The sequence below is a fragment of the Canis lupus genome, chromosome 26 (assembly GCF_048164855.1).
Source record: "Canis lupus baileyi chromosome 26, mCanLup2.hap1, whole genome shotgun sequence".
NCBI classification, from domain to species: Eukaryota; Metazoa; Chordata; class Mammalia; order Carnivora; family Canidae; genus Canis; species Canis lupus.
Window position 1 is genome coordinate 22,196,120 of NC_132863.1, and position 22,839 is coordinate 22,218,958.

General features: G+C 48.6%; 1 protein-coding gene across 14 annotated transcripts in view; it reads right to left on the minus strand.

The window, feature by feature from the left end:
- Positions 1 to 22,839, minus strand: part of FAM110A (family with sequence similarity 110 member A) — a 146,151-nt gene that overhangs the window by 54,580 nt on the left and 68,732 nt on the right. For 12 of the 14 annotated variants that reach the window (XR_012018448.1, XR_012018440.1, XR_012018439.1 and 9 more), the window contains one exon: positions 20,879 to 21,247. The exons of 1 other annotated variant lie outside the window; for it this stretch is intronic. The gene's annotated coding sequence lies outside the window, so the exon portion shown is untranslated. Of the gene's footprint in view, positions 1 to 92; positions 328 to 20,878; positions 21,248 to 22,839 lie in introns of those variants that run through there. One more of the 14 variants, XR_012018438.1, reaches the window with a different exon arrangement.

Here is a 22,839-nt window from a genome sequence, read left to right on the forward strand (position 1 = left end):
CAACCAGCCCTCGTAGAAAGACATTTGAAGGTACTGGAGATAAAATTTAAAACAAAAAAAACAAAAAAAAACAGAAAACCTCTCCACAAAAGTAGAAGAAAAAGAAAACTTTTATTACTGAATACACATTAAACCAGATTGTGGTGCACATCACAGACGGTCGGTAAATGGGCAGAAAGAAACCTGACTCCTCCACATCCTCCAGCGGGTACAGCCGACTATGTTTGTATTCTCAAACGATAGCTAGTTCTCAAATAAGGGTCACATGGTTCATCCTGAAAAATTCACCCGGTAATCAGGATGGCTGCCTGGATTAGCTATCTTGATCTGCAGGAAAAAGAAATTCATGTCTTTATGAGGAAGTTGCTTGCAACTTGAAGCTGAACACTAATGTTAGGTTCCTACCCTCCCCCAGAGACTAGGTGATGGGGGCACTGACTTTCTTCAAATTTATGTTACAGAGAGATGGCTCTTGTGTCGTGATCCTGGGTGGTAAAACTGATGAGAGGCTTATTCAGCTTTTTTTTTTTTTTTTTTTTTTTAAGACGTGAATACACCTGAAAGGAGCAGGGAAAGAATTTATAAGTTTTCTAAACTAAATGCTCTAAGGAAAGGAAGAGGGGATGGCTCCCTTTCTGGCATCAGGGAGAATTTTTATTTGCATTTGCCCTAACAAGGGCATTTGGATTGTTTTCAATCGTTCCCTCCCAGAAAGGATGTTGGAGTAGATAATGAGCAAGGAGATGATCTCTCTCTGTACTGATGTGAAAAGATGTTCCAAGATTAATTACACAGAGAGAAAGGAGATGCAGGAGAGCGTGCAGAGTATGGATGTAGCCATGCAAATGTGTTCTGTCAAGGACTAGGTGACAGGGCGAGTGACCTGGTATTTGGAAAAGGCACCTCCAGGAGTGATGTTGTACTTCTTTTCAAGAACCTGTCAGCCATAAGTATGTTTTCTTTGGAAAAGTGTCCATTCGGGTCTTTTGCCCATTTTTACTTGTGTTTGGGCTTCCCTGGTTTTGCTTTCACCCACCGTCCTTGGAAGTCTTCGTGACATTGACAGCCTTCAAGTGAAAGTGCATGAGTCCACTCTCTACAACCTCTGCCATACAATGGGGACAATGAGAGCATCTCCCAGGGCGACTGAGTGGCCCAGTCAGTTAAGCGTCCCAGGGTTCTGGGATCAAGCCACACATGGTGCTATCTGCTCCTTGGAGAGCCTCCTTCTCCCTCTCCCTCTGCCTGCCACTCCCCCCTGCTTGTGATCTCTCTCTCAAATAAATTAAAAAAAAAAAAAAGCCTCTCCCACCCCACCCAGGATTGCTGTGAGGGTTCATTGACCTAACAGATGCAATGAGCTTAGTACCACACCTGCAAACAGCAAGTGCTCGATAAATGTCATTAGAAGCTTCCACTTTCTGGGAACATCTACTAAGGACCCTGGAGGGCCCTTCCACCCCCTTCCCCCTGCCCTCCCTGAGCTTAAACCTGGTTGCTTTGGAGGCGACTGAGTCACGTGCCATCTCTGTGGTCCAATGAAATAAGTTCCCTGAAGAATGAGCTCAGAATTCCGGATTCAGCTTGGGGTGGCAGCAGATGGGCTTCCGCTAAGATGACCCCGAGCTGGTATCTCCAGGCAGTTGGAGGGAAGAGGGCAAAGCCAGAAGCAGAGGAGGGTGCATTCCAGGCAGAGGAAACTGCACTTGCAAATGCAGGGGGTGGGGGGGCAGCAGTCTGCATCAATCCAGCCCCTGAGTGGAGGCCAGCCTGGAGAGCCGCTGGGGGGTGGGGGGCAGCCTGCCGAGGGAAGGACCTTAGAGGCCAAAGTTATGAAGGGGTAGAGGGTTGTGTTGGCCTATGTGAGGTTTGGGGGTGGGGGCGGGGTGTGTGTGATGACATTGCAAGGACCACAGCAGGTGTGAACAATCTCAGGAGCTCTGCGGCCACCCTGGGCAAAAAAAGCCAGGATAACATGAAGACTGAAATACACAATTTGTCCTTCCTGTTGGTCTCCTTAGAATTTTCTGGAGATGGATGAATGACTGAGCATAAGGTCTGTGTAGAAAACGGACAGAATGAAAAAAAAAAGAAAGAAAGAAAACGGACAGAATGACCTTCCTTCCACCCCAGGGCAGTGGATGGGAGCTGAAGGGATATGAATATGGGAAGGGGTGGGGTCCTAGTCTCCACCCAGAGAAACAGAGCAAGAGGGGCTGCTCTAGTCTGAAGCTGGCTACCCAAACTCCCAAAAGGGGGATGGTCCCTGGAAGACATTCCCTCCCACCCTTTTTCTGGAGCAATGTACTCAGAGAGACATTTACCTCTGACCTCCCAGACCTCAGCACAGTGAGTGCCTCTCCCTGAGAAGGGTTCAGCAAAAGGTTAGGGGTGAGCGGAGTGGCACCTCCCAAGATGCACACACCCCGATTCCTGAAACCTACAAATATGCTACAGTGCATAGCAAAAGGGACCTTGGTGATGGAGTTAAGGTTACAGGCCTTAAAACAGATTATTTTAGATTACCTGAGTGGGCCCAATCTAATGACATGAGACCTTAAAAGCTAAGAATTGGAAGAGATTCAGCAAAAAGGTAGGAAGAAAGAGGCAGCATCATACAACTCAAAGAAAGAAAGAAAGAAAGAAAGAAAGAAAGAAAGAAAGAAAGAAAGAAAGAAAGAAAACCCAGTTAAAAATGGGCAAAAGACCTGAACAGACGTTTTTCCCAAGAAGACACACTTATGGCCAACAGGTTCATGAAAAAAAGTTCAACATCACTCATCATGAGGGAAATGCAAATCAAAACCACAATGAGGGGCAGCCCGGGCGGCTCAGTGGTTTAGCCCAGGGCCTGATCCTGGAGCCGCGGGATCGAGTCCCACGTGGGGCTCCCTGCATGGAGCCTGCTTCTCCCTCTGCCTGTGTCTCTGCCTCTCTCTCTCTCTCTCTGTATCTCGAATGAATAAATAAATGAAAATCTTAAAAAAATAAAAAAACCACAATGAGATATCACCTGACACCTGTTGGAATAGCTAATATCAAAAAGACAAGAGATGACAGGTTTTGGTGAAGATGTGAAGGAGGAGCCCTCGTGCACCGTTGGTGGAAATGCAAACCGGTGCAGCCCCTGTGGAACAGTATGGAGATGCCTCAGAAAGTTAAAAAATAGAAATACAATAGGATCCAGCTATCCCACTTTTGAGTATACATCTTAAGGAAATAACATAACTATATCAAAGAGCCATCTGCCCTCCCACATTCATCGCAGCATTATTCACAGTAGCCAAGACATGGAAATGATCCCAGTGTCCATCCACAGATGAACGGGTAAAGAAAATGTATTATGTATCCACAATGGACTATTATTCAGCCTTTTAAAAAAAGGTAAATCTGGCCATTTGTGGCAACATGGATGGACCTGGAGGGCATTACGCTAAGTGAAATAAGTCAGATAGAGAAAGACAACTACTGTACTATCTAACATGAGGAATCTAAAAGAACTGACCTCACAGAAACAGTAGATTGGTGGTTGCTGGGGGCTGGCGGGGGCAGGGAGGAACAAAGAGATGTTGGCCAAAGGATATAAACTTACGGTTATAAATGAGTGCATTCTGGGGATGCAGCGCAGTGGGATGACTACAGTTAACAGTACTGTATTGTATACTTGAAAGTTGCTGAGACAGTAAATCTTAAATGTTCTCAACATGTACACACGCACACACACACACACACACACACACTCAAACTCCTCCTCTGGAAGTGAAAAGAAGGGACAAGAAATGAGTGCTTTTGTAGGCAGGAAGTGATTTACACATGTGCAGCCTAACGGTAACATTTTAAGAATGACGAGCAGAGGGGCCAAAACTTGCCAGAGAGGGTCTATGACACACATCACCATCTTACAACTCTGATCTTGCAACGGGATGGCCTTTCCTGATTCTCCTCATGACCTTTATGGGGAAAAGTCTGGAGGAAGTACCACGGCAACTGTTGATACTGCCAGGACTCTGCCTTTCAACTGAAATTGCTTTCAGTTGAAAATTCCCTATGTGCAGAAGTAGCTGGCTCTGGGATGTGCCTTAAGAAAGAAAGAAAGAAAAAAAAAAAAAAAAAGAAAGAAAGAAAGTCTGCTCTACTGCAACTGGCAATTTGGCCCAAGCCAGTGCCCTCTTGCAGGGTTCCATGGTTAGAATGTAAGATATAGTGCTGTCTTGATGGAGGAAGATATTATTATTATTATTAAAAGAAGGAATTCTATGGCGTCCAGTCTCCCATTTCTTTCATAGTCATAGAACCCCTGACTTTCAGCTGGGTGTGTGGCTACCCACAGTAAAGGCTGCATTTCCCAGGCCTCCCGGGGATGGTCATGTGATTTCATTTAGACAAATGGGATGTTACCAACAATAACAGTGCACAGCTTTGAGGTTGTGTACTTAAAAGGAAGAGGTGGGATCTCCACTTCCCATTTCCCCTTCTTGCTGGTGGAAATGCAGATGTGATAGCTGGACCTGGAGCATGAGGAGGAAGCCACTGGATGAGATAATACAGCAAGAATACAGAGGAGACTGCAACCATGATGATTATGGAATCACCGTAATCTACCTGGGACCCAGATTTAATGAGGCAGAGAAATAAACTTCTATTTTGTTTAAGCTTCTACGATGTGGGGGACACTTTATTACAGCGGCAGAATTCCCATATTCATATGGATATGTTTCTCTATATATGTACCTATATGCCTACGCACACTCACACATCCACGGTCACACAGAGAGAGGACCATAAAGACATATACCGACATGTTAGCCTCGATAATTCTGGAGAAAGGGATTTCTGGTGATTTTTCTTTTCTTCTTGACACTTTGCTCTACTCTGAATTTTTTCTTTGAGCATGTATTATCTCAAAACTCAACAAAAATAAAGGTCTAAAGAAAGGGAGGGTCCTATAAATAGATCCTATTGTTTAAATCACCTTCATCTGCTTCATATGAGCCTCTATAGGTCACACACACGCACTCTTAGATTTTATGGAATGTTTGGCTTTGTTTCCTATTGGTTATGGAATTTTTTTTTTCAGGTGTCCTTTTTACTGAACAAAATGTCTTTTTTTTTTTTTTTTTTTTTTTTTTTTGAACAAAATGTCTTAAAGATGGTCCCATGCTCCTGTGTACAGGGTGACCTCGTTTCTTGTACTCAGCAAGAAGCACCTCCTGGCTGGGCATGACAGGGTTTACTGAACAAGCTGCTGATGGTGGACATCTGCACTGCTTCTGATTTTAAGCTACTGAAAACAACATGGTGATGAAAATCCTTAGACCTGCCTCTCTATGCATTTGGATGAGGCTTTGAAGTCTAACAAACGTGAGTTCTAATCTGGATCCCCTGCTTATTTGCTGTGTGACTTCAGGCAATTTATTGTGCATCTCAGCATCTCTGAGGCTGTCTCCTTACCTTACAATAGGGAAACTAAAGAAGCTTGTCCCATAAAATTATTGTGAGGATTAGAACAACTAAAACTTGGGCACTTGGGTGGCTCAGTGGTTGAGCATCTGCCTTTAGCTCAGGTTGTGATCCCAGGGTCCTGGGATGAAGTCTCACATCTCACATCTGGTTCCCCACAGAGAGCCTGCTTCTCCCTCTGCCTATGTCTCTGCCTCTCTCAGTGTCTCTCATGAATAAATAAATAATTTTTTTTAAAAAAAGAACAACTAAAATTTATATGCTTACTGCATGCCAAATACTTTTCCAAGTGTTTCCTATGAGTTAACTAACTTAATGCTCACAAAAGCGTGATGTGAAGTCATGCTTAGACATATGCCCTGAAAGTTTTCTAGAAGCTTCCAGCTTCTTTAACTTTTTTTCACTTTTTTTTTAATGATTGCTTTAGGCTTACCATACACACCTTCGCTTGTTAGATTCTACTTCAGATTTATACTCCCTTCATAGCAGATACCAACATGTTACTCCTGTATAGTTGTATTCCTTCTCGCTTTTTGTACTATTTTTGTCATATACATTACATCTCATATGTCACCAACCCCACAACGTCCCCCTAGGAGTGCTCACTGGCAAGAAAGGGGAGGGGAAGGCAGAGAGAATTGTTGATTAGATCACCTACTTCCCCCAGATCCATCCCAGGCTTATGAGCTAACAGCAACCCCCTCCTGCCCTTGCCCTGGAACTGAAGGAGATCCTTGGCACCCACTCGTCATGCACACAGCCCGTACTCGCTTACAAAGATCTGGTCTGCCAGCGTTCAAGACCCCTCCATTAGGGCTTCAGCCTAGGGTTATACATTGCCCTTGTCTGAGGTTCCCCTTTGACATCACAGATCCCTGTTTCCATCAACCCCTTTTCCTCAGATGGAAAAACAAGAAAGTCCCACCACTTCCTAGGCTGATTTGTAATATTAATAAACAACACTTATTGAGAGAGCATTTACATGGATGCTTGCATTGAATCCCTACTGAAAAAGGTAATGAGGCTCAGAGAGGTTAAGTAACTGAACCAGATAACGCACTCGGTAAGTGATAGGGCTGGAGTTTGAAGCCAGGTGGTCTGGCTCCAGAGCCAATAGGTATGATCACTCTACCGTGCTGCTCCCTGAAGGTGGTGTCTAGAGGATCCATTCTCTCCTGGCAGTAGTAACTGCTTAAGATCTCTAAGGGGAAATTATCCTGTTTGTACCATTACCAATTTCCACAGTGTAAATACACTCCCTGCTGCTAATTTCAACCTACAAATATGGTGTTACTGCATGCAGAGTTGGGGAATATGCACATAATCAGCTCTTCCAGGTTGGTTCAGGTCACTCAGTTGGGCAGACTAAAAGCCTGAGACAGAGATGAACAGGAAGTGGGCAAAGGAGAACGGAGGGTCTTTAAAGAGAGCTGGCCCGCCGACAGTTCACTGGGCCCTCCAGCAATCTGACGTGCTGTCATGTGTGTCCGACAGATGAAGACGCTGGGGCTCAGTGAGCCATGTGCATGCGTCCAACAATTACTGCACGCGCCCAGAGTGGGTCCTGGCTGGAAGGGACCAGTACTGGGAGTACACAGATGACCCAGACCAGGTGCTAGCCTGCCTAATGGAGCTTGTGGGCTGACAACAGACACACAGGCAGGTACCTATAGCTCCCACAGGGCTTCCATTCAAGTAGATGGCATGGCAGTTAAGAATGTGGGTTCTGGGGCAGCCCGGGTGGCTCAGCGGTTTAGCGCCGCCTTCAGCCCAGGGTGTGATCCTGGAGACCCGGGATCGAGTCCCACGTCGGGCTCCCTGCATGGAGCCTGCTTCTCCCTCTGCCTGTGTCTCTGCCTCTCTCTCTCTCTCTCTCTCTCTCTCTCTCTGTGTCTGTCATGAATAAATAAACAAAATCTTAAAAAAAAAAAAAAAGAATGTGGGTTCTGGTCTTAGACTCCTTGGCTTCAAGTCCACACTCTACCATTCACTGGCTGTGTGACCTTGGGCTACTTCCTTAACCTCTCAGTACCTCAGTTTCCCTCTCTGTAACAATGGTACTTTTCTCAAAGCATTTCTAGAAGGATGATATGAATTCATGAAGGTAAAGGGCCCAGAACTTTATGATGATGCATAGTAAATATTCCATAACTGTTAGCTGTTTTTATTACATAAGTTCAGAAGCACACCTGTGTGTGTCCAGAGAGAGAGAGAAAGAGAGAGAGAGAGAAGGAGAACAATGTACATAGCGTGGGTTATTGTGCCTGGACAGAAGACCTGCAGTGAACAAGATGCAGGGGGTGTGCAAGACGAATCCTGCAAGTCTGAATGAGAGCTGAATCGAAAATCAAAGTTTGCAAACCTATATGACAGCTGCCACACACTACCCGTCTTTATGCCCGGTGTGCTTACTACTATGAAAGACTCATTCAGAAAACTGTACTTATGAGTGATTTAAAGGATTTTTTGAAGTCTTAGAAAATTGTCTATTTCTATCATTTTCTCCTCACATTAGAACCTAACACCCGTGTTAAGTGCTCCCCCTTCAGTGACTATATTCAAAATGATAAGGGCTAAAATAAACGGGTGAGGATTTTGCAAAGGTTGTTCCACTGGTTGGGGGAGCCGGAGTGAGACCCCGGCCTGGGGATTCCCAGTCTAGTGCTCTTCCTTCTTCAATCTGGGTCCTGGGGGAACAGACCTGATATTCTCTCCAGGACCCTGATTTCAGGTCCTGGTTCCTCTCTAAGCAGAGGGGCAGGGAGGGTCCAGAAATTGAACTCACTGTAGAAGGGTGTTTGGAGTGGGGGAGGTGGGGCGCGGGGAAGGGGTGTGGACGTGAACCCCAGCTCCCCAGCTTCACAGCTGTTTTTGTGTGACCTCCCTTGAGGATCAGTCTCTACAGAAAAAGGCTGACACCTACCCTGGCATATATATATGTATGTACATGTGTGTGTGTGTGTGTGTGTGTGTGTGTGTGTGTGTGTGTGTGTGTGTGTGATGCACATACCTGGTGCTCAAGGGCGTATTCCCTTCCCTCCAAGCAGGTGGTCGGCTCTGCATGCAACGCAGCTTTGGGCCAGCAGGTGGCGCTGCAGCCCAAGAAGCAGGAAATAGGGGGAAAGGAAGGGCTGTGCCCGATCTTTTGGGGTCCTACAGAAGGGGGCGCCGTTCAGATTGGATGCATGAGTCCAGGCCACAGGAGTGCCTGTCATGGCCATATAGGCAGATACCCAGAGGCTCCCATCCTTACATAACCAAGAACCAACCTTGAACCAGGGGGAGGCCTTCCCATGTCCTTGAATCTTCACAAATGCCCTATGGATCGTGCCAAAATGATCCTATTTTACAGGTGAGGAAACTGAGTCCAAAAAGGCAAAGTCACCTGCACTCAGTCACATAGCATGTCCATGGCAGAGCTGGGATTTGATCTTTTGCCTGTAATAATATTAAGAGCCAGCCCTTGTGTAATTCCTTCATGTGATAATGCTGTCCTAACCCTTCTGCACTTATTAACTCATGAAATCCTCATCATAGCTCTACGAGGAATGTATTAGTATTTTTAGTCTCCTGTTATAAAAGAGGAAATAGAGGCACTAATTGGTTAGGCAAATTGCCCAAGGCCACACAGCCAGAACACAAGAGCTGTGCTCTAAACCACTATGCATGCCCCACCTCACCCCACCCCTGCTGGGAATGCACGCAGGCGCATCCCCTTCCCACTCTCGGTCACATACCCACTTAGCCAGGGCGAGGGCTCCAAACCGTAAGAGGTACCAGGTGCCCTGGGTGCTATGAAGTGCTCAGGACCACACCTGGCCTCGACACCACCCTCTCTGCCCTGCCCCCTGGGGAGCCAGGCCTCTGTGGGGGGGAGAGGAGACAGAAGGGCCCCTCCTGCTTCCCCAAGGAGGCCTCCTCCTTAAAGTCCCCAGAGGCCGTGGGGTCCTCTCTCCCATGGCTGTGCCACCTCTGCAGGAAGGGGCAGGAGGGAAGCAAGGAGACCAGTGGGGAGGCTTGGCAGTGACCCAGGAGAGTACAGATGGTAGCTGTGGACCCGGGTGGTGGCTTTGGCAGTAGGAGGAAGTATTCGGATTCTGGGTATGTTTTGAAGGGCGAGGCAACAGCATTTGATGAATCTGATGTGTGCCCTGTGAAATTGTCTTTATATGTAATAAAGTGCATTACATACATTCCAGAGTAAGGTATCCATCATCAAATACTGTGTAACAAATTAACTCAAAACTTAACGCCTTTCTCTGCAAATAAATACCCTGCAAGCTGAGGCAAGTCACCCAGCTTGGCTCTCCCCTCTTCCACTTTCTCTTCCTTTCAGTTTATGCCAAGCCCTGCCCTATATGTTGGTGAGGCTGTGTGGAGCAACTCAAAGGTGATTGCCTTGGAGAGCTCACCTGGTGGGGAAGCGGACACCAACATGATGTCAGATGGTGACAGAGCAGCTTTCACGTCTGGGGCCATCAGCAGGCCGCCCCAGGCCCCAACCAGCCCTGAGGCCTGGCATGTTAGCTCCTCACAGTATGTTCTAAAAGTCTGAAAGAGTTTCCAGCACTTTAAAAAATGAGGAGACGGGCAGCCCTGGTGGCGCAGCGGTTTAGCGCCGCCTGCAGCCCAGGGCATGATCCTGGAGACCCTGGATCGAGTCCCATGTCAGGCTCTCTGCATGGAGCCTGCTTCTCCCTCTGCCTGTGTCTCTGCCTCTCTCTCTCTCTCTGCATCTCTATGAATAAATAAATTTTTAAAAAATCTTTTAAAAAAATAAAAATAAAAAATGAGACAACTTCAACATCTAGATTTACAGCTAGTTTTAAAAACTTGAAAGCTCTGGCCACTTGGGCCTGCTTTTCCCCTTGGCAGATGTCACCTAGATCAGGCCCCACATGCCTTCAGTGTTGGCTGCTGATGGTTGGGGGGGAAGGGGCTGCTGTACCTAAGATTTCCCCTCCCCCAGGGGCAGCCACACCAAAGACTGGTCACTGCAGGGTGAAGAGGCCTGACCTCCCTGTCTCACGGTATGACATCTCTGAAGGGCTGTCCCAGCTCCAGAGCTCTTGTCAGGACTGGCCAAAGACTTCTGTCGCAAATGCCTGACCTTGCTTCCCTCACTTCTCTGAGATCCTCAGGGCACTCCCTGGAAAACCAGCTGCACTCAAACCTCTACCTCACTGTTTCCTTTAGACCCCAACCTTCCAGATGTGCACATGCTTGCCAGCTTCCCAATGTCCCCACATAGCCCACCTGGCCCACCTGGCTTTGGAGTTTTGCAGCGCTGCTCATATCCTGGCCTCCCCACAGTGATAACAGAAGAAAGAGCTGACATCCCCAAGGCAGGGAGCACGTTTATTATGCAAGGCATTCTTCTCTGCAATAAACTCATTCAATCCTCGTGATAACCCTGTGGTCATTACATACTGATGTAAATGGCCAAGGCATTTTTTAAATCTGACAATATTAGATGCCAGTGGGAATGTGAGATGGTACAGTCCCCATTGGAAAAGTTCATCAGTTTCTTGTAGAATTATAAATATATTTACACTATGACCCAGTAATTCCACTGTTAGATATCAACCCCAGAAAAATGACAATTTATGTCCTCACAAAGACCTGTGTGCACATGTTCAGAGCAGCATTATTTATAATTGCCAAAACCTGGAAATGACCCAAATGCCTTTCAACTGATGAATGATAGAAAAGTCTTTGTGTATCCATATACTGAAATACTACTTGGCAATAAAAAGAACAGAAGTCTGAAGTGAGGGTGCCTGCAGGGCTGAGTTCCCTCAGAAGGTTCTACAGCAGAAGCTGTTCCTTGCCTCTTCCAGTTTCTGGTGGCCCAGTTAGTCCTTGGCTTGTGGCCACATCCCTTATTCTCTGCCTCCATGGTCACTGGCCTTCTTGTCCGCAAGTTTGCCTCTTTGTGTCCCTTTTTTAAAAAAGCAAGTTCTGTGCCCAATGTGGTGCCTGAATTCATGATCCCGAGATCAAGAGTCGCATGCTCTTCCAATTGAGTCAGACAGGTACTCACACCTCTCTCGCATGAGGACACATGATGGCATGAAGGTCCACCTGGATAATCCACTCATCTCTCTTTTTTTAAAAGATTTTATTTATTTATTCATGAAAGACACACAGAGAGAGAGAGAGAGAGAGAGAAAGAGAGGCGCAGAGACACAGGCAGAGGGAGAAGCAGGCTCCATGCCAGGAGCCCGATGTGGGACTTGATCCTGGACCCCAGGATCACACCCTGAGTGGAACAACCACTGAGCCACCCAGGCATCCCAATCCACTCGTCTCTTCACCTCAAGATCCTTCATTTGATTACAGCTGCAAAGATCCTTTTGGCGAATAAGGTAACACAAAACTCAGAGACCAGAACTCCATGTCTTCGAGGGGCCATTACTCCACCAGGGATCAGGGGAAAGGGTATTGACCCCAAAGGGGCATGAAGGAACTTTTTTAGGGGTGAGGGAACTGTTCCATATATCGGTTGTGGTGGTGGTTGTGTAAGTGAGACATTTGTGAGAACTGGGGATGAATGATTTAGGCTTGCGCCCAGGCTGCTTTCCATGTAATCAACACACTATTTATTATTATTATTAGGGGAGAAAATGAGGTGGGGGCGGAGGCTCTGGGTTCCAATGCTAATAATAATTAAGCCAAAAAGTTTGAAAGCGACAGGAATAAATGAGCTCCCCCTCAGTGGTGACATTTCACGATTTTGCAATTCTTTGACTTTCAGACTGTGCTTCAGAATTCCTCGAGGCTGAAGATGTTGCCCACTTTAGAGCCCAGAGGGCAGTTGTCTGGGATGCTCAAGCTAGGTGGGGAGGGGACGGGACGATGGGGAAGATGGGGACGGATGGAAATAACAGCAGGGGGGAGGGCTCTGACCCCTCTCCCCACAGAGTACTCGCCCTGTCCCCAGGGACAAGGCCTCTGTCCCCTCCATTCACTCACCCCAGCTGATGCCACAGGCCTCCACCAGAGCCCCCCCAACCTCCCCTCATTGTGTGAAGGGCTCAGATGGAGGGGCAGCCCATTAACCCCTTCCTGGCCTCATTGCTTCACTCTGCAGCTGTCCCTCCCGCGGCCTCAGGCCTGAGCAGGGAAGAGGACCCGGTAGTTAATCACAATTACAGCGCAGAGTGTCAGCTGGGAAGCTGGCCTCCTTCATCGGCTGCCAGCCGGCCCAGGCCGAGGGGTGACCTGCATCAGCCCCACAGCAGGTCCTGAGACCTACAGAGGCAAAGACAGGACAGTCCCTTCCTGGTTCAGTCCTGGGGACTTCCCCAAAGACCCCAGCATGGTGTTCGCCATTGTCAGGCCTGCTTCCAGTAGCTTTCAAACATGCCGAGCCTGGCACCTGCCCCCTGCACCTCTGCCTCCTGCTTCCATGGTGGGGTCCTCATCTTGTCAGTCTCCACTGAAACATCACCTCCTCCAAGAGGCCTTCCCTGACCACCCTGGCTAAGGTGATGCTGTTCCCAACCACACCCTGTTACGTGCCTGGTTTCCATGTTTTGTTTTATTTTTCCAAAGTTCTCGTCACTACCTTTAATTGCCTTAGGTATTGACTAGTTTAGTGTGTATATAGTTTTCTAGGGCTCAAGTCGCACATTACCACAAAATCAGAGGTTAAGGCAACAGAAATTTATTATCTCCCAGTTCCGAGGCTGGAAGTCCAATATTGGGGTGTCACAGGGCCTTGTTCTCTCTAAAGGCTCCAGGGAGAATGCTTCCTGGAATCTCTGGTGTTCATCAGCCTATAGGCCCATCACTCTGCTCTCAGCCTCCATCACCATACAGAGACCTCCCTGTACAACTATGTCTATGTCCAGATTTCCCTCTTCTCATAAAGACACCAGCCCATGGATAACGGCCCACCCCTCACCCGGCATGACTTTACACTTGATTACATCTGCAAAGACCCCATTTCCACATTCACAGGAATCTGGGATTAGGACTCAGACATATCAATAATCTCACAACGGTGTTTTGTTCTACATATTCAAAAAGGCCCCATTGGCCTTGTCATAAAACATATTCTCTGAGCAGCAAGCACTTAATTTTAAAACAACACATTTTATCAAGGCTCTGCCTCAGGCCAGAGCTGGGGCCAGGGAGAGGGGACTCTCAGAATCTCTGGGTGGGAGAAGCCCTCTATCAAACGGAGAAAAGACATGGAAGCAGGTTTGTCCCTAAAGATGGCTCCCATCTGTCTCCGGGGACCCTAGGGATCCAGCTCACAGTCAGCACCAATAAACACGGTGGTTTGGATGGATGAGGAAGAGGTGGGGCAGCATGCAGCAGGACCACAGGGGACAGGAGAACCGACTCAGGCTGGGGGCTGGGGAGAGCTTCACCAGCAGATGAGCCTTATGGGAAAAGAGTGGCTGAGGTCACAGCATAGGCACAAAGGACTGAGAGAGCCTGGCGCTGAGCTGTCTGCGGGTAGCGGCAAGTAGCCACCAGAGAGGGTGCTGCCTGGGGCGGGGGTGGGGGAAACAGGTGACACAGGGACCGCTCAGACTCTGAACTTAGCCCTGATGGCAAAGGGGAGCCACCGAGGGATTGAAAGCAGGGGCTTGTTGATGTCAAATTTGCACATAACCCATCTCTTCCTTTTTAGTTTCTATTTACATAGTACACTGACCTCGGTCTTTCAAGGTCAACAGGTACAACAGGATATGGAGAAAAGTCTCCATCTTTCCCAGCCCCAGCCACCCATTCCCCTCCCATAGGCGACCATTGTTACCAGCCTGTCCCAGAGACTCGATGCAGATACAAGCAAATTTCTCTTCATTTGAAACATATAGCATCATTTGCTCACTGTTCTGCACCTTGCTTTTTAAAAATATTGAAGTAGGGGACCCCTGGGTGGCTCAGCGGTTTGGCGCCTGCCTTTGGCCCAGGGCGTGATCCTGAAGACCCGGGATCTTGTCCCTGTCGGGCTCCCAGCATGGAGCCTGCTCCTCACTCTGCCTGTGTCTCTGCCTCTCTCTCTCTCTCTCTTTCTCTCTCTCTCTATCATAAATAAATTTAAATTTTTTTAAGTCTTTAAAAATATTGAAGTATAATTTACATACAGAGCAATGAACGTGTGTGGCCCACACCCAATCGTGATTCAGAACATTTCCAGCTCCCAAGTTTGTTCATGCCTCTTCCCAATCAATTCCACCATTCCCAGAGGAAGCCACTGAGCTGGTTTCTGGCACCATGACTTAACTCATTTTACCTGTTCTAGAATTTGATGTAAATAGCATCATTAGAGCAAGCTGTTTTTTGTGTCCAGCTTGTTTTTGCTCAGTGTGCTTTGAGATCTTTCTTCCACGTTGTTGTACGTGTCAATAGTTCGCTCATTTATACTGCAGGGTTATATCCCAAGATATGGAGTCATCAGTTTGCTTATCCATTCACTAGTTGATGGACACTGGGCTGTATCCAGTTGCTGTCTATCACAAACGACTGCTATGAACATTTGTGCCTAAGTCCTTGTGGGGACATATATTTTTATTTGGTGGGGTGGGAAGTAAAAACCTAGACATATAGTTGCTGGGTCATGGGTAAGTATATGTTTAACTTTGTAAGAAAGTGCCAAACTGTTTTCCAAAGTGAGATATCTGAAATGTCATTTCATGTCAGTGCATAGTGAGCTTGTTCATTTGTGTTCAAGGCTGCATAGTGCTCCCTTGTACAGATGTCCCAAAATTTAACAAGCAGCCCCCTACTCATGTTTCCAGTTTTTTGCTGTCACCAACAATGCCGTAGTGAATAACCTTGTAGATACATCACATGGCTGAGTACACTTGTAAGACACACTCCTAGAAGTGGAACTCTTGAGTGTGACAGAGACAGATGGTAATCTCCAATATCCAGGCTCCCTATCTTCCTTTGAAAGAGAACTCCAATTATTATCTGGATACATGATGCCTGGAACCAGACCATATTTCTCAGGCTCTCTTGCAGGTTAGTGTGGCCATATAGTCAAGTTCTGACCAATAGAATCTAAGTAAAAGGACCATATGTGACTTCCAGAAAGGGCCTTTAGAGAGACTTCCCTCCCTTCTTGACCCCTTTCTCCTTTCTGATGACTGGAAGGCTCTCCATCTGGAATGCAGATGTGATGGTTGGTGTTTGAGCAGCCATATCGGGCCACGAAATGGCAGTTATATACTGAGGATGGTTAGAATATCAAGATAGGAGTCTAGTTCTCCAAACCATGGAGCACCATGCCAGCCCTAGATGGCCTACCTTCAGACTTTATTTGCATGAAAGGGAAATGCCTCTACTTTGCTTAAACAACTATTATTAAAGGTTTGTTTTGGTTTGGTTTTTTTTGTCAAAGCCACTGGTTATAAACCCTGTGCATCATAACTCTGAAAAGTAGCACCACATAGTTTTGCTTTTAGAAATGTCATTTTGGGGAATAGCGTGCAGGCAGATTGAAGGGCAAATTGAAGGGAGACATGGAGACAATGGGAGAGTGGTCAAGGGGGGATAATAATAAGGTCCGAATTCATTTGGGAGCAATTTAGATGGGGGTGGGGGCAGCCAAATTCTCCCCAAACCTAAAGGAGATCTCATAGGTGTTCTCAGGCCACCCCACCCACAGCCTATGCTTTCATCTGACCCCAGCCCTCTTATCTAACTCATTACCCAGCTCCACCCTTGCATGGTGGGTTCCAGGATCCTCCCCCAGCAAACTTCTCTTCCCAGAGTACACCTTACCTACTCTTTGTGCAAGCCTTCTGCACCTGCTGAACCCTTTTGCGACAAGGCCTTCATCACCTATACCCTTTCGCTCCCTCACCTAGCTAATTTCCACATATCACTCAGGTCTTGCCTGAAACCGCGCCTCCTCCAGGAAGCCCTCGGGATTCCCTTCTTTCCCGAAGGTCCTCTGGGCTCCCCATCCCGCGATGCGGCCCTTTATCTAGCATTTGCCGGTCTGCGTTGTAATTGTTAAGTCTCCCTGCGGCACTAGCCTGAGAGCCTTTGGCTGGTGAGAATGGCAACCAAGAGGTGCCCAGCCCAGGACCCGGCATTTAAAAAAACGTGCCCCACCTGCCTCAGGGCCCTGTTCTCAGCACTTAGACTAACTCTTGCAATGCTCCGCAGAGCAACACAGTGAATGGGTGAGCGAGTGAATGAATGAATGAATGAATGAGGGAACGAATGAATGAGGTACCCACCAGGGGGCGATGGCGCTTTGCCTCGGAGGCCCCCGGGCTGCCGAGACTGAGAAAAGCCCCTTTCCCACCGCCCCCTCCCGTTCGGGTCTCGCCACCCCACCCCAGCCCACCCCCAACCCCACGGGGGAATCGCCGGGCCCCGCCCGCCCCCTTCCCGCCTCAGATAATTAACTCGAACCAATAAAACGCTGATTGCGGCTCCTTTGTACGCGCCGCCTTGGCATTGTCATGGAAAACGGGGTCCCCTCCCCATCCGGGCCGCCCGCCCCTCCCCGGCCCCCGCAGCTGGCCCGGGAGTCGGCCGGAGCCACCTGGACGGGACCCGGGTCCCCGAGCCGTCGCGCGCCCAGCCCATCTGCTCCCCGCCCCCTCCCCACCGTCAGCTGCGGGCCCGGGCCCCGGAGCGGCGAGCGCGTCCTGCGGAGCCCGCACCCTTCCTGCGGCTCACCCCGCGGGCCCCGGCGGCGGGCGTCCCGGCCCCCCCCAAGCCTGGGCCCCGGCCCGGAGACGGGGATGGAGGCGCCGGAGGGGTGTTCGTGGCCCGAAATAATAACGGTGATGAGAAGCCAAAGAGCACGGAGGGAACCGGTGGGAAAGCCCCGCACCCCACCCATTCCTAGTCCCAGGACAAGCTTCCAGGAATCTCTCATATATACACAGTATGGGTACATGTATTAATCTATTTTAGAGATCATGAAGGAAAAAGGTAACAAGGTGGGGGTAACCAATGTAAACAATGCAGTGGGCTCTACAGGATGTTCCCCTTCAGCGTCGCACCCCCACACCGTGACTGAGTTGGGAGTGGCGGGTATTTCTCCAGAGAGCTTTCTCTACATGCACCCGTAGAAATAAATGTATCTATGCTTATTTGTAGAAATGCATTTATGCTTAGAAATGTATGCACATTGCAAATACACATACACACATGTATGAACCTGCATGGGATCACTCCCACTTCTCATCTATGTTCGGCTTTATTTTACTAGACAAGTGATACCAGAGATCTTTCCAGGGCAGGGTTATTTACACAACAACGCTACCATAGGCCCCCTCTGCTGTCACCCCACTTCAGCCCGGGTGGGCTCTGCTGTCTGGCCAGTGTGGGTCCCAGACTATCAGTTGTGGGTGAGGGCTCTGCCCTTGGCCCTTTGTGAAGGGGCCTTTGGGGTCTGTGTGTCCCATAAAAGGAACCCATGAGCTCTATGAACTGCCTTTCAGCAGAGGGAAGAGAAATCATAATAATGGTAGTAGTAGGGGATCCCTGGGTGGCGCAGCGGTTTGGCGCCTGCCTTTGGCCCAGGGCGCGATCCTGGAGACCCGGGATCGAATCCCACATCGGGCTCCGGGTGCATGGAGCCTGCTTCTCCCTCTGCCTGTGTCTCTGCCTCTCTCTCTCTCTCTCTCTGTGACTATCATAAATAAATAAAAATTTAAAAAAAAATAATGGTAGTAGTAGCGATGGTATTAACAGCTGTAATGAAAACTATCCAAAACGTAGGCATGAGACAAAAGGAAGCCAGTGTGCCCTTTCGAGCTCATTCTAAGACACTGTCCAATCGGCCTAACTGGGCCACCTGATTGTCTAGGAGATGTACCTTTGTTTGACTTTGCTGTTTATTATTGATCAGACTTCCCACTCAGTGAAGTTACACTTTAACTTATAAAAGATGCACAGTTGCAAATGATTTTTGTCCTGTACTAAAAGTAATGCTAAGGCTTATGGTTTTGTTGCCCTGTAAGACATTAACCAGTTTTGTACCTAATTTCTAATTTGGCCATCCTGTCCTCCATTGAACCAGCCTGACCATCTTGCCGGTTCCCTCATTAATGAGTTAAATAAACGTCTAACACATGCTCACTATATTTGTATAAGATTCACGTTGTCAAACTTTCTGAAAGTAATACTTGGACTAAGCTAACCCTTCTGGAAAGCTCACTGTGCCAGGCACCATCCTCATGGCCTCACGTGGAGGAAGGGGCTGCAAAGGGCTCTGGGGTGAGGCAGACCTGTGTGTGGATTTTTTCTTTCGCCACTGACCCGATGTGAGACTTCAAGCAAGCCTTTGTTAAGCGTCCACTGGGTATCAGGTTCATTCACGCTGTTATCTTGAATTCAATTCAAATTCCAAAACAACTGTGCAAGATGAGATATGCTTTCATCTCTCTGGTTTTGTGCATATCCCTGGGGCACATCCCTTTCCTCCTTGAGCCTTGGGGTTTCCAACTGCAAGATGAGGTTGGTCATAACTGTCTCCCAGGCTGGTGCAAAGATGCAGCGTGACAATGCTTGAGAAGGCAACTCCATCAGGAGAGCATCTTGTTACTTATGGTTCAGCTAACAGGATGCTCAGGGCAGGGGAGTAATGTACCCAAAGTCACAAGGTCCCAGAGCTTGGGCTGTCACTCCTGCTGCTTTAGTCACATAATATCCCAGAGCCTCCATTTCCACATCTGTGAAATGGGAATAATAAAACCAAGAGGAGCTGTTGCCAGAGGAAAGCACATCTGCCTGGCAGCGTGGTCGGCTCTTGCAGCAGCTGCCGGCTGTTCATTTTGTGGTTGTGTGACACTCTGGAATGTTCTGGTGTCACGTCAGGGTCATCTGTTGAGATACTTTTTCGGTTCTTGCTTTTAGAATTGGCACCTGAGGGGCACCTGGGTGGCTCAGTGGTTGAGTGTCTGCCTTCGGCTCAGGTCATGATCCCAGGGTCCTAGGATCGAGTCTCACATCGGGCTCCCCCCAGGGAGCCTGCCTCTCCCTCTGCCTGTGTCTCTGCCTTTCACTCTGTGTCTCATGAATAAATAAATAAAATCTTAAAAAAAAAAAAAAAAAAAAAAGAACTGGTACCTGAGAGGAGAGGTATTTTTCTGTCTCCTACCTCCAATAAGGAAACATTTGTGCCCTGAGCTCTGGGCTCTTGCTGGGACATCCTCAGTAGTTTCTCTGTGTGTCTGGGGGTTTCTCTCCTGAGAAACCACTCAGGTGTAGAGGTCAAAGGCAGCAGATCCCAGACCTCAGGCTTGAATGTTGTATTTGTTTTCAAGGGCTGCTGTAACAATGGACCACAAACTGGTTCAGAACAACAGAAACTTATTATTTCACAGTTCTGGAAGCTGGAGATCTGAAATCAAGGTGTCAGTGGGGCCCTATAGGGGTTGCCCACAGTCCTTGGAACCCCTGAGCCTGTAGGCCCGTCATTCCAATCTTCCCCAGTTACCACATGGCATCCTCCCTGGAGGTCTATGTCTGGGTCCAGATTTCTCTCTTCCTGATAAGGCCGCTAGTCATCAGACTAGGATCTACTCTAGTAGTCATACCCATGACTTTACCTTGACTTAATTACATCTGCAAAGACACTATTTCTAAATAAAGTCATATTCTGGCATTTTGGGTGGACATGAATAGGCGGGGAGGGGGCGTTCTTCAATCCAGTAGAGACAGTGAGCGTCTCCCTGAGCTCCTAAAGGGAGCCAACCCACCTCAAGGTTTCTGGATTGCAAAAACCCCAGGATGCCTGTGAGACCCTCTGGATGAGCAATCAGGCACCTAGCCATCCTGTCAACAAGGAGCTAGGAGCTGTACTTCCTCTGATTAGACAAACAAAGCACAAGCATGCTGGGGGACACCAGCAAGTGCCCACCACCCATATCTCTCTGCTTAAAGTCAAGTGCAAAGGCGCTGGGCTCTGAGATGCCAACAGGTCAACCTCCCCTCTCTGGTTTATACTTTACTCATCTGTCCAATGGACATGATGAGTAAGATTAGATTACACTTATATGGATTTTGAGAACAAGCAAAGTTTATGGTGATAAAAATCAGAATAGTGCAGAGCAGTAACATTGTGTGTCAATTCTACTTCAATTAAAAAAAAAATCAGGGGATCCCTGGGTGGCGCAGCGGTTTGGCGCCTGCCTTTGGCCCAGGGCGAGATCCTGGAGACCCGGGATCGAATCCCACGTCGGGCTCCTGGTGTATGGAGCCTGCTTCTCCCTCTGCCAGTGTCTCTGCCTCTCTCTCTCTCTCTCTGTGTGTGACTGTCATAAATAAATAAAAAAAATATTAAAAAAAAAAAAATCAGGATGGTGATTATCTGGGGGATGGGCAGGAGGGAGTGTGCTGGTGCCTGGCAATGTTCTTTATCTTCATCTGGATGGTAGTCACACAGGTGTGTCCTTGCATAAAAATTCATTGAACTGCACACATTAGATGTATGTGCTCCAGGTACTTTATTTTGTTTTATATCTTACTTAAAAGTCAGGTAGACAGGCAGGTAGGAAGGAGGAAAGAGAAGCCAAGGGAAGGAAAAAAGGTGAGCACAGTGATCCTTGGCAGGCCTGGTTTCCAGCACGAAGTGAAGATGCCTGTGCCTTTCAGCAAATGGTGGGCAGAGGGGCACCAGGGTCTAGCCTTGCCAGCAGAAACAGAATGGAAGGGTGGTAGAAGGCATGCTCCTGCCTTTGCCCTCTCACTCCAGGCCTCTACCTTGGAAGACAGAAAGTGGGCCTTCAGAGTCACATGTACTGGCTGTGTGACTTCAGGCAGGGTCTTTGCCTTCTCTGGGCCTCGGGCTTCTCACCTGGAAAATAAGGACAATACTCTCAAAGAACTGTGAAATCCAAGACACTGGCTGAGCACCGTGCCTGCTGCTCTTCCTAAGCTCCTCCCTCAGGAGGAGGGAGTCCCCACAGCTGAGCACCAGTCCCACAGGCCTGATGGCTGAGAGGTACTGGAGATTCCTGGATCCACGTCTGTGGACCAGGACTCATCTGTTTCCTCCTCAGTAGAATGCCTTCCTTCCTGCACTCGTCCTTTCATCCCCTCGGCCAACCTTGAGCAATTTCCTCCACTTTTCTGAGACTCAATCTGCTCCTCTCTAAAATGGTGGATGATACACATCCGCAGCTATAAAGATGCAAGGAATTTACACTCACAATAAGGACTGGAACAAAGCAAGGACTCAGGTAGCTGATATTGCTAACCATGCCTGCCCACTGACCGCACCCCTGCCGCGTGGGGGGTAACACGCTGGGCTTCAGGGGCCACAGTGGGCTGGGGACACCCTTCGTGCAGGGCCATGTCGCTGGATGACAAGGGGACCCCAGAGCACCCTGCCTCCCGAGGCCGCTGCTGCCAGGCTGAGCATTTCAGCTGTACCCGGGCCAGATGCATGGTTCTGCCAAATGCACCAAGAGAGGCTGTCACTTGGTGGCACAAAGGCAGCTCCTCGCACTAGTGGTGGGCGGGGCCCGGGGAAGAGCTCCAACCACCTGGCCCTGCAACTGCTCCTGGGGCAGCCTGGCCCCAAGCCTGGGCCCCCTCCTCTCTGTACAGTGAAAGGATGGGGCAGCAGGGAGGGTGGGGGCAAGAGCCCAAGATGCCTGGTGGAGAAGCGGTGAGTACCGGGGCAGAGCCTGGAGAGAAGGAGGATGGGCGGGAGACAGCACAGACAGTAAGGAGAAGAAAAGGAAGGAGGGAAGAGCTGCTGACCCTCACCTAGCACAGGGCACGGCCCTGGTCTAAGTAACTCCTCAGAGAAACCTCCAAGACAAATACTGTTAGTGTTCCATTTTACAGCCCAGGAAACCAAAGCACAGAGAGGTTATGTAACTTGCCCAAGATCACACAGCTAGTAGGTGGCAGAGCCGAGATTCGAACCCAGGGCAGCCAGAACCCATGCTCTTAATCATCATGAAGATGAAGAGGAGGGGAAGAAGGGTAAAGAAGGAAAAAGGCAGGACACCTGGGTGGCTCAGTGGTTGAGCACCTCCCTTTGGCCCAGGGCATGATCCTGGAGTCCCGGGATCGAGTCCCACATCGGCCTCCCTGCATGGAGCCTGTTTCTCTCTCTCTGCCTCTGTCTCTGCCTCTCTCTCTCTCTGTGTCTCTCATGAATAAATAAATAAAATCTTTAAAAAAAAAAAAAAGAAGGAAAAAGGCAAGAGAAGGAGAAAAAGGAGAGGAAGGAAAAAAAGAGAAACAGAAGGAAAGAAAGCAGACATGGGAAGAAAGGCATGGTGGTAAGAATTAAGGAGGAGGGAGAGATAAGCACTCAGGAGGGAGAGGGGGCCGCCTTCCACCCACCCTCCCCACACCCTCCCCCCAAGCTGCCTACTCTGCTTCCTGAATCACTCACTGGGCAGTCCCGATCCCCACATCAGGGCAGGTGGG